At 40.8% G+C, this 12,306-nt stretch overlaps 1 protein-coding gene across 1 annotated transcript in view; it reads right to left on the bottom strand.

Moving 5' to 3' along the window:
- LOC116058719 (inactive N-acetylated-alpha-linked acidic dipeptidase-like protein 2) overlaps positions 1-12,306 on the bottom strand; it is a 457,605-nt gene that overhangs the window by 18,767 nt on the left and 426,532 nt on the right. The window lies entirely within an intron of this gene.

Here is a 12,306-nt window from a genome sequence, read left to right on the forward strand (position 1 = left end):
AAACCTGTGCAATGGGCTTTTTATGCCTTGAAGGGCATTTGGGGATTGGCTGTATGTATCAAGGCCAACCTCACAAAACATTGTATCAGGGTGACAAAACTTTGAGCAATGAAAATATGAATGTGGTCTGATGAGTCTTTCAGAATGTGTCTTCATCTATACGGCTTTATGTTTGGAGGAAGACAGGCTTCTTTGTAATCAATCAATCAATGTTTGTTTGTTCTACATGAAGTTCCTTTAAATATCTTTTCTGGATAAGCAAAAAAAATGTAATTGATAGTTTTCACGTGACGTCACGTCACAGCACAGCACAATGGGAACGGCCACCTGGATGGCAAAAAGAAGCTGCCCTCCACTGTCGAACACTGAATGAGTCGGCTCAGCTTTTACCACGTTGTAGCCTAAAATATCAGATAGTTGTTGTTCAACTGGATGCACAAAGCAAAGAGAGACAAGCCTATACTCTGCTCCCTGACACTTCCCTCTGCCCTGCCAGTCCTGTATTCTACACAAGATATATTGCTAACGTTATGTAGCTAAACATCGCTAAATTAGTTCACAGCTCCGGCAGTTAGCTGTTTATAAAGTGGAAGTAGACAAATTACCAACTAGCTAGCTTTGCTGTCTGCTTATTAACTCCTTGAAGAGATTATAGTATATTTTACCACGGCTTATTTTAGAAAGGCCATGGCAAGAAAACGTGTAGATTATCAAAAAAGACATTGTATCATAGATTTTTGTTTCTGATTGCCGGTGTTAGCTAGCGTAGCTAACGTTAGCGCGCTAGTGAGCTATCTTTTTCCCAGAATCGTTTCCGATCGCAGACAAAATGGCAAAATCAAATGCAATCCAACAGCACATTATACAAAGTAAACAAAGACACGTTTTGTTGCCGGGGCCCTTCATGAAATGAGCAGTGGTGAAAGTTACGACATCATGTTATGATTGAGTGCGGCTAGCTAGCTAGCCAGCATTAGCTAACATTAGTTGAAATAATTACACTTAATGATTGAAACACCGCAGTGGGCGCAGTATATTGGTCAAATGTGCCTAAGTCTTGCAGTTTGTATATATATATATATATATATATATATATATATATATATATATATATATATATATACTGTATATTTGTCTTTTGAGAGGTGATCTGAACACTTGTAGAAGAGAAAAACTTGAAGGCTTGTACGGCAGCTCTATGGAATTCCCAGTTTTGCCCTCCAGGCTCAGCAACAGTCATGTGACTGAAAACTATCAATATGGGTGCAAATGCACAGGCATTTAAGTGGCACCAACATGAGGCACCAAAATCTGTGTTGCTATTCCATCCGGTAGATACCAGTCACAGATCAACTATGGTACGTTGATAGTTACAGCGATGCAAATACACAGTAGTGCATATACAAAACAGCCTACAGTTTAGCCTATCATGCCATCCTGCTATTGACTGCTCCTTTTGCTTACCTCCGCACCATCTGCTGGACTGGACCAGTGGAGTTAGCAATGGCTAATATTATGGGGTGTGTCCTACTAGGCTACCGTACTACGGCTAGATGTAAACAGGTGGAAGTTGAACAAAGCTGGAGCTCAAACTACCACATTGCACCTTCCTTGTAGTGATAACACTAATATCAGAATTAATTTACAAAGTAATACTTGATTTCTCAAAACAGTAGAAGACAGTGGCTAAAAGTCTCCGCTTTTCTAACCATAAACTAAAATATATTATTGGTGAAAGAAATACAATCAGGGAAACCCTTGATTAGCTACTCAGCCAACTAGAGCTGCAAAGATGAATCAATTAGTTGTCAACTATGAAATTAATCACCAACTGTTTTGATATCAGTTTGATTCATTTTTTATGAAAAAAAAAGTAAAACGTCTCTGATTCCCGCTTCTTAAATGTGATTTCTTTGTCTAGTTTCTTCACTCCTCTGTGACAGTAAACTGAATATCTTTGAGTTGTGGACAAAACAAGTATTTTGAGGACGTCATCTTTAACCATGTCTGATATTTTACAGACAAAACAACTGTCCGCTTAATCAAGAAAATAATCTACAGATTTGTCAATAAAAAAACTAATTGTTAGTTGCAGCCCTACAGCCAACCAGCCACAAATCCTGTTTGACTGGTTTTAGTACGTTGTCCTCTGTGCCCTTTTTGCACCCATTGACTTGTATTAGATGGAGGCGGATCGGGAGGAGATTGTGTTGAATTTGTGTGTATCGCATGGCTGGGACTGCACTGACTAGAAAAGGGAATACTAAATATTGAATAACGCTTTGTGGCTGGTGGGGCGCCACACACACGCCCTCAATTGGCTGGCCACCATTCTTTAATATTACTTACTTTGCAGTCACAAAAACAACAGAACATGATGGAATGGCACAGCCAAGGGCAAATGACCAGTACAATAACCCTGTGATAGACTGGTGCTCTGGTGCTCTATCGCCCAATGTAAGGTGGGATGGGTGGACATGGGAAGAAGCATGAAATACATCATGAAATCAACAAATCTGAAAGATATATATTTATATATATATATATATATATATTATCAGCCTCAACATGCTTTTATCACATGCTGACAAAACAGGCATAAGACAGGTCATGCTGAGATGCTGCTGGTCAAGTGTTTGGCATCTTGGTTTCAGCTGGTAGACATATTGTCCTATTCCTATATGATCTGGATACTTTGGAGTATCCCAACATAATAGGTATCATATATCAGCCTCCCTCCATCCCTGAACTGTCCATTGTCTTACACCTTCAAAATATCAAGGTATCAGGGTATTAGGGATTGATGCTCAAGCTGGCTGGCTGGACAGTGGGCATGAGTTATGCCTCTGCATAAAAGTCCAAAACAGCCACACACGGGCACGCACGCACGCATGCAAACACACACACACACACACACACACACACACACACACACACACACACACACACACACACACACACACACATACATACACATACACGCACACGCACACGCACACGCACACACACACACACACACACACTTGTACAAACACTAGCTCAGGACATCATTTAAAGCTTTCTTCCCATCTCTCTTTAAATGTGTGTCTTTCAACCCTCATACTAACCAGACACTTGTAAACGGACCTTTCTTTTACTGCAAACACGCATGCATGCTCGCACACAAAACCAGCTACTCACACAATGCTATACTCATTAGCTTGTCAACACAAAGCTGGCTTGTTTTACAGTACATTTGGCACTGCAAATCAATTACCTTGCATTTTACAGTTAATTGGCCTATATTCTTGGCTCTATAACATAAATTCTGGCGGGATCCAGTGGGCCTGTGTTGGAAAGGCTGAAATCTGTTGTGTTACTGTCTGTATAAGGACAAAGGCTCATGATCAGGTGTTGAGCATGGTTAGCATTCAGTTAGTCAGGAATGGATGTTTTTACAGTCCATGAACACAATAATGTCACTGTGTTTGCAATAGCGCAAGTCAAGAAATACTCTTATACAGTAAGCTGTTTACATGATTGCTTAAACTAACAATATCTAACAGTATACTAACAATATTTCTCAATTGTGTACAATACTGGTACTTGAGACACGATGACCACAACCTGTTACTCATGTACCAAACCCCTGGACCAATTCTTCTAAAATACAAACACATTTCCTGCTGTATACTCAGATTGCAGTTCTAAACCAATTCAATTTGATTTATAGTATCAAATCATAACAAGAGTTATTTTAAGACATTTTACAGATAGAGTAGATCTAGACCACACTCTATAATTTGCAAAGAGTGGCGAGGAAAAACTTCCTTTTAGACAGAAACCTCGGACAGACCAAAACCACACTTTTTCCAAAACACAACACAAAATTCTTGTGTTCACATGTAACACACTGCCATTCAAAATGCTAAACATAAATTTCCTATCCACTCAGACTCCACACATGTTGCACAATTCACAGTTAAATTAGCAACCAGAGCTTTAGCAATAACAGGGTCACAGGCATGCTCTTCAGTGCTAGCTGTCATTATGCTGGGTTTTGCAAAAATGTCCAATATTAACGTTCTGTTTAGCGATAAGGTTGATTATTCTGAATGAGAAGATTTGATTTGAGATTCAAGATTAAAAAACAAAAACAAACTTGAATGTCCCCAAGGGGCAATTTGCTTTACAAGCAACAGTCCAACACAGTAGTCCAACACAAATACATACATCATACACAACACAGCACAAGATCCATATCTCCTACACTGTCACTATTAATCATGGAAGAAGAAGAAAAAATAGGTCCTGTGTGTGCCTATGTGTGTAATGTCACAACAACATAGTGTAAAAATTGAATTTCCCCATTGAGGGATTAATAAAGTGCTTCTTTCCTAGAGGATGTTGAGTCCAAGGGAGAAGTCTGTGCCTTTGAGATGACCCTCATTTCATAAAGGCAATGGAGGTCATTAAGGGTAGCATCAGTAATCTTACGGCACAGCTTGACAATTTTTTTTCCAGTTTGTTCCTTTTTCTAAGACTAGGGGCCCTTTCACACCTCGTTTTGTCAGGACTTTTAAACTTTTCAGTTTGACCTGAACCAAAATTACAGCTGTAAGTCCTCCTCTGGACCACAGTCCAGACCAAATAGCCTTGGTGCGATGAAAAGAGGTGGTCTTGGACCAGATCAAGTTGAACCATGGTCAGATTTAGTGTAAAAAGCATTTTTTGGGAGTCCAGACTTTTGGACCAATTACAGGAAGTTCTGGCAGGCTATTGACACTAGCTCAGTGCTCAGTGTACGTGTGTAGTCTCGCTTTGCCAGACCTTCCTCCACAGTGCTGCTGCGGAGGGTCTGGCTAGTCCACACAGCAATCCGGGATGGGAGAAAAACGTGTTCTGGTTTATTGGCATTTCTTTAAACCAAACACAATCATGGCCAGTGCGAAGTGCCGAGGGGAGCCACGGTGCCTCTGCAAAATAGCCTCAGGAAGGAACTTGTTTTGGTGGAACATGTGTACATTCAAAGGTTGTTTTAGTTGTGCAACAGAAAACTGTACAGATAGTCTAGCTAGCTGTCTGGATTAACCCTGCAGAGATCTGAGGAGCAGTTAACCATAGTCCTCATAAATCCACCGGAGTTTAAAATTACAAGACAAAGATAGCAAAATGGACATCCGAAAAGAGTGACATCCGGGGTAATTTCGGGCAGAACAAGAGCAATCCCGGAGGTGAAACGTCGTGGATATAGACTGGTACGTGTGTGGTTCGAAAGGGAGAGAGAGTGAGCAAGAGAGAGAGTGATGGTGGATACGTTCAGAGTTAGTATGGATCAACGGAAGTACATTTCAGGCATGTCAGGCTTTGCCCCTCACCTTCCGCTGTCTGTGTGTTGCCGTTCTGAAAATCCCTTCGCTATGGCAAAAAACAACACTTCCAGCCTAGCAAGCTACACGCTGAAAATGGCAAGTTTTGAAAAACATTTGGACCGTGCAACAAGGCAGGCCTGCTTGGTTCTTTCGGGAATGATTGTAAAGATTTACAAAGAATATGTTTGCATTTCCTCTCTAACTGGGACGTTTTGGGACCGATTGGAGAGGATTGCTTAAATAAAGTACACCTGGCGATACACTGGTAAGAGCTAATTATGTTTATAGCTCACTCTGTTGTGTGAACAGTAAACTTCATTTACTATTGTATGTGGTGTTTTCTTTTGCAGGGGGCAAATGTTCCACCTAAACAAGTTTCTTCCCAAGACTATTTTGCACAGCCAATGTCGCTGCGTCCGGAGCTTAGCGCCGCCCAAGACGATTGTGATTGGTTTAAAGAAATGCAATTTATTTTTTCTCCTATCCCAGAACGTATCTGTGGTGTAGCCAGACCTTACTCCACAGCGTAGTGAATGTGAGACTAGTAAAGAGCAGACAGCTGTGTGGGATCGGAGCAATTAAGTTGTTAAGTGGTAGTAAAAGTTCAGTGTAGGTTTTAGTTTGTCAATGATTAAACACTGCAGCTCCTTAACCCTTGTGTTGTCCTCCAGTTGACCACGCACTCGTCTCCTGAAAATTAACTCTTTTTTTTGACAATTTTGCCACTCCCCCGCATTACCAATATATGATATGAATATATACCCCACTAACATCAACCTATTACCACTAGTTTTACACTTTTTCTTGTTATATGAAATGAGACCTAATGTTTGAGTGAAAAGGCAGAAAATAGGAATTATTTTGACTTACGCTATCAAAGGAACATATGTTGAGTGGATAATCATAGACACGGACGGTAATAAATCTTTTTAAAAAAAGGGTCAAATTCGACCCAAGGACACCATGAGGGTTAAGATCCAAGTAAAGTTCCTGTGTCTTGGTTCTCAACTGCTGAAGCAGGAATGGTTAACAGTCAGAACTGAAAAAAAGGAAAAACAACTCAACAAAAGAAAATGAGCTGCGGTAGCATGGGGAGAGCAGGAGTCAGTTGGAAAACACTTCAGACACTTTAGAGAATATATGAGACGGGGAACCCTGTCTACAAACCAATGAAATACAAGTATCGGGAGACGCATGTCACCTAGGTGATGATGACAGGACATAGGTACTGTATGTATGGGGCGCCAAATGTAAAAAATCAGATACAATTTTATAGCTGAATTTTGATTATTTAAGTCACTTTCCTCACATTTAGCAAATGTTTCTCACATTTGAGACAGACATGAGTGTAAAACAACATATTATCAAAACATATATCAGCTATAAAATTTTATCTGAATTTTTACATTTGGCGCCCCATAGGTATGTCAAGTAAAGTTCTTTAGTGTGCTCGCACCATTGCAATTTGAAACAATGTATAACAATGTCACAAAAAAACTAAAAGCTTGGTCTGTTGGGACATGGAAAAAACTTGGAAATAAAAGAAAGGAAGAGAAAAAGAAGACGAGACTAACAACTTTTTACATGTTGCCTTTTAAAATGGTTTTATTTTTGTAAAATTGTTTTATTTTGAATATTTGTAGTGCATATTGTAGATTTTACATCATTTGCCATTCTGTGGGCAGCAAATGAAGACTTTCATTGTACAGGGAAACATGTTTCCCTACTGTTGTATATGACAATAAAACTTTGTAAAAAAAATAGAACTGAAAAAATAAGAAAACAATAGGTGTGAAAGAGTAGGGCCTGTTAAAGGAGAACTCCGGGCAATTTTTACGTTAATCTTGATCGCTATAAGTATGTGAGTACTGTCGATAGCAAAAAAAACAAGCCGAATCGGTGCTAGCTAACTGGAGCTGCTGCAGCTCATGCCGAGAGCTCCCGTTAGCTAAAACGGCAGTTTTGGGGGCATATCATAAAGAGTGCCTTTGTGCCTCTTAACAGATACAAAATGCAATTAAAATGTCTGTGCAATATGAACAGGGCCCTTACACGACAACAAGATGCGTTTTCAACTCAGATATTGTATAAATTCACCTACCCTGTTAGCTGCTATCTGCCGTCTGTGATGAGTGAATGTTCAGCCAGGCTGCTCTAGCTCCATAGGTTACTCCAAGCTTCTTCCCTTGTGAACACCTCCGCTCTTCACTCTTCTCACACCACGCTTCCATCTGCACACTGCTGTTTACCTTTTCCTGCTACAACTGAAATCCCACGGGACTTCAGCGCAAGACTACAGCTAGCCTTCTGTAATGCTGTTACTTTACAAGAACCAGGCATCATTTGTCCCGTTTCCATGTAGTTACATAGTCACTGATATGATCATAACCACTACAGTGCTCAATTACCTATTTTTGAGGGGGAAATAAAATTTCGCCGTGAAAGCATGAACTGTCCTCTGGAGGACATCCACCAGACCAGCGGGCGCCCGTGGATTGTTGTCGGCGGCGGCAGGTGAGGAAGGCGGGGAGGAATTAGAAGGATGCCGGTCGGCCCTGCTAGCCTGGCTAAGGCAACTAACACACAGTTCGCCACTGCAGAGACTACTATTCACCAACGCCAGATGGATTGCACACAAAATGGATATATATGCTACAAATACACAGGGAACTGCTGCTTGATGATTATTACCGAAACCTGACTTAACACACTCACTCATCCCAGACGGCAGCTAGCAGCTAACAGGGTAGGTGAATTTAAACAATAGTTGAAAACGCATCTTGTTGTCATGTAAGGGCCCTGTTCATGTTGCACAGACATTTTAATTGCATTTTGTGTCTGTTAAGAGGCACAAAGGCACTCTTTATGATATGCCCCCAAAACTGCCGTTTTAGCTAAGTGGGAGCTCTCGGCATTAGCTGCAGCAGCTCCAGTTAGCTAGCACCGATTCGGCTTGTTTTTTTTGCTATCGACAGTACTCACATACTTATAGCGATCAGGATTAACGTAAAAATTACCCGGAGTTCTCCTTTAATGTGTTCAGGATTGGTGTATGAATGGCTTTCTTCCTATAGATGTTTTACTTTGAGAATATGAAGAGTTGTCTGAGATCACAGTAGTAGGAAGTGAAAACAGTTTCAGGATTATATATAGTTTTTATTTGAATCAAACAGAGACTATGAACATGTGACACACTGGTCTTAATCAGCAGACCTCAGTGTGTGTGTTTCTGTGGATCAAAGTGTGTCACAGTGGTTTGGGAACGGAGCGTGACTCATCCAAGAGGAGAGGGGAAGACAGTGGGGACAAAAATAGATAAAGAGATCTGTTCTCTCCTACAATTTTAAATGGCTCTGGTTCCTCGCAGCCAGCTGGGACTCATTAAATATTGTTTGATTGTTGTAATCCATCACAACTTTTGACACACGGGGACGTGTGTGAGTGTGTTTGTATGAGCCTCCTGTGATAACAGTGGCAGGGAGAAGAGAAGAGAGAGAGAGAGAGAGAGACAAAAGAGCTTTAGGGTGATGCTCAGTTTAGAATGCCAACACAAAGAAAGCGGAAAGTAACGGACATCCGGCCAGAAAGAGTGACATCCGGCGTGTGGAACGTCGTGGATATAGACTAGGATGCCATAACCTAACGTAACAGTAATTAGTCATACATGACTTCTGTGCCTTATTTTGAATAAAAGTTAAAATATAAATATAGTGTTATTACATGTCTATATATAATATCTCACCATGAATTAGTTGTTGTTTTGCATTTTTCCTTACTTTAAGCTTTATGTTATTATGTTTATGTATGTATGTATCTGTTGCAATTCTTTGCAAAAGATATTCGCAGCACAAATGTACATCTCTTGTGGTCTGTGAATGAAATGGGAGCCAGATACATGCAACTGTACATTCATGACTAAAAGTCTGTTTGCGCACAAACACAGTACATTTGCATACATATTCTTTTTTTGTCACATTTATAGACACCTGTATAAAGCTGTACATACAAACTGGTTGTGTTTTATATGTTTTTTATTGTAACTCATGTACACAAGCCTCAATTCTGCTCCCACAATTAGTCATAGATGGATGTAGAAACACCTTTAATCCCGTTTTTGCATATGAATATCTCTGCTCCACCAAGAACAAGTGCAATTCACATATTAGCACCGGAGAGATCTTCAAACAGCACCAGAGCTGTCATTCTTACACATTATGCACCAATGTGCTATTTTTAGCACGTGTTTTCAATTATTCATTAGTCATAAGATATACAGTATTGATGCTGCATCTTAATCATCATCAAATGTTGGGAGGGTATTCAGTGAATTAAGTTTCATGCACACTACGAAGTACTTAACAATAAGGGATCACATTGGGAAATGATGAAAAAAAGCAGAATAAAAATGAATAATAAACACGAGCAGTCTTTAGACTAAAGTTTATAATGCACGTTGACAAGTACAGTGAAACTTACAAACTACTAAAAGAACAGTCTATATACATGACGTTCCACTTCCGGGATTGTTCAGGTGCCGCTGGAAATTCCGCCAAATGTCCCTCATTTATGCCGGATGTCCGTTACCTTGGGCTTTCTTTGTGTTGGCATTCTAAACTCTGGTGGATTTATGAGGACTATGGTTAACTGCTCCTCAGATCTCTGCAGTGTAAATCCAGGCAGCTAGACTATCTAATAATAATAATAATAATAATAAATTGAACTTATATAGCGCTTTTCACTAACTAAAAGTCGCTTTACAGGGCAGGTATAGATAATAAAAACAGAACAAAACAAAATAAAACAAAACAAGATTCAGGCACAGATGAAAAGGGAAGGGGCATGGGGCTACGGATAGGCAGTGGTGAAGAGATGGGTCTTGAGGCGAGACTGGAAGATGGTGAGGGACTCAGAGGTGCGGATCTCTTGGGGGAGGGAGTTCCAGAGCCTGGGAGCTGCCCTGGAGAATGCTCTGTCCCCAAAAATGCGGAGGTTGGACTTTTGGATACAGAGGAGACTGGCTGAGGTGGATCTGAGGGACCGTGAGGGTTGGTACGGGGAGAGTAGGTTAGTGAGGTAAGAGGGGGCCAGATGGTGGAGGGCTTTGTAGTTGAGGACCAGGATTTTGTAAGTGATCCGGTGGGAGATAGGAAGCCAGTGGAGTTGTTTTAGGACTGGAGTGATGTGGTGCCAGGATTTGGAGCGGGTGATGAGTCGGGCGGCTGAGTTCTGGACCAGTTGGAGTCGGTTGATGTTGGTAGAGCTGATGCCGAGAAGAAGTGAGTTGCAGTAGTCCAGTTGGGAGGAGATGAAGGCGTGAATGAGTCTTTCAGCAGCGGGGGGTGTGAGAGAGGGTCTGATTTTGGCGATGTTGCGGAGGTGAAAGAAGGAGGTTTTAATGACATGACAGATGTGGGGCTCAAGGGAGAGGGCGGAGTCAAAGATCACACCAAGGTTGCGGGCCTGGGGAGATGGGGAGACAATGGTGCTGTCGATGGTGAGAATGGGGTTATTGATTTTGCTGAGTGTGGATTTGGAGCCTATGAGGAGGAATTCTGTTTTATCGCTGTTGAGTTTGAGGAAGTTGTGTTGCATCTAGGTTTTAACGCTTAGAAACCTAAGGTAATTTTTACAGTTCATTGTCCGTCTGGTTTTATTTTCTAAAAAAGCTTGTAAAACATCAACCTTGTTGTCTACAGTCAATTTATGAACATCATTTTTTTCAGGAAAAACTGGGCTATTAGAATGTTTGTGCTGCAGTGAGGTCACTTGAATGTAAAAATAGGTTGTATGACCTTAAACACAAATAAATAAAACGGAACATGAATCTCACAGATATGTATTGATATCACAGACAGATCAATAAAAGCCAAGCCAATCTCCTGTCTAAATCAGTTCACATATGTATTAGGAGTCACACTGTGAAGAAATAAACATTATAACTTATACAGTTGACAAAATATATACATTTTTTCAAAAAAAGTCCAGACGCTTTTGCCCTCATGACATTCACTTATGCCAATAATCAAATAATATTGTCATATTTATTGAAATCACACACACAGCAATGTTCTAAAACAGTTCTCCTATATATTTGGAGTCAAGCAGTGCAAAAATAAACATAATGAACATTATAACTCATGTAAAAGGAAAAACTGTTTACATTTCTTCAAAAAAGGCCCACATTTATGCCACATCTCAAAACATTCTTCTCTGTAGAACTGTAATAGACTGGAGTGACCTATCTTTACACTCTATAGCCTTTGTTCTCGCTCGGATTTGCTGGAGTGATCCATCTTTCAACTCCATATACTCTTTGTATGACGGACCTACCTTCCCATTGGTTGAAAGACGTCAACACAATCTCGCAAAGCATCATGGCATATTCAAAATGGCAGCTAGCATCGAGCTAGTGGCAAAAATGACGGAAAATTGATAAATTATGGACATCAAGTGGATAAATCTTGGATATAAGCGTTTGGATTTATTGCTGAACAACTCCGAAAAGAGGCACAACTTCCAGGCTGGATAGAAAACCTTCTGTAAAGGCTACAAAGACACCAAAGACACCCCCGTGATGGCTAATTCCTTAGCTTTTAGCAGCAAAAATCGGTAAGTGGCTAAATTAAACCGTTTCGTACGGTACCGTATTATGGACGATCCCTTAGGGCTCTTAATAGCTGACAGACAGGAGTTGATGTGGAAGAGGGGAGGATTGTGGGGGGATTTGGTGCTGAGGTAGATTTGGGTGCCATCGGCGTAACAGTGGAAGTCCAGGTGGAAATGGCGGAGTATCTGACCAAGGGGGAGGATGTAGATGATGAAGAGGAAAGGGCCGAGTACGGAGCCTTGGGGAACACCTTGAGTGACTGTGGCTGTGTCAGAGGTGTGGTTATGGAGAGAGATGAAGTGGGATCTGTTGGAAAGGTAGGAGTGGAGCCAGCTGAGTGCAGTACCT

The sequence above is a fragment of the Sander lucioperca genome, chromosome 11 (assembly GCF_008315115.2).
Source record: "Sander lucioperca isolate FBNREF2018 chromosome 11, SLUC_FBN_1.2, whole genome shotgun sequence".
Lineage (NCBI taxonomy): Eukaryota > Metazoa > Chordata > Actinopteri > Perciformes > Percidae > Sander > Sander lucioperca.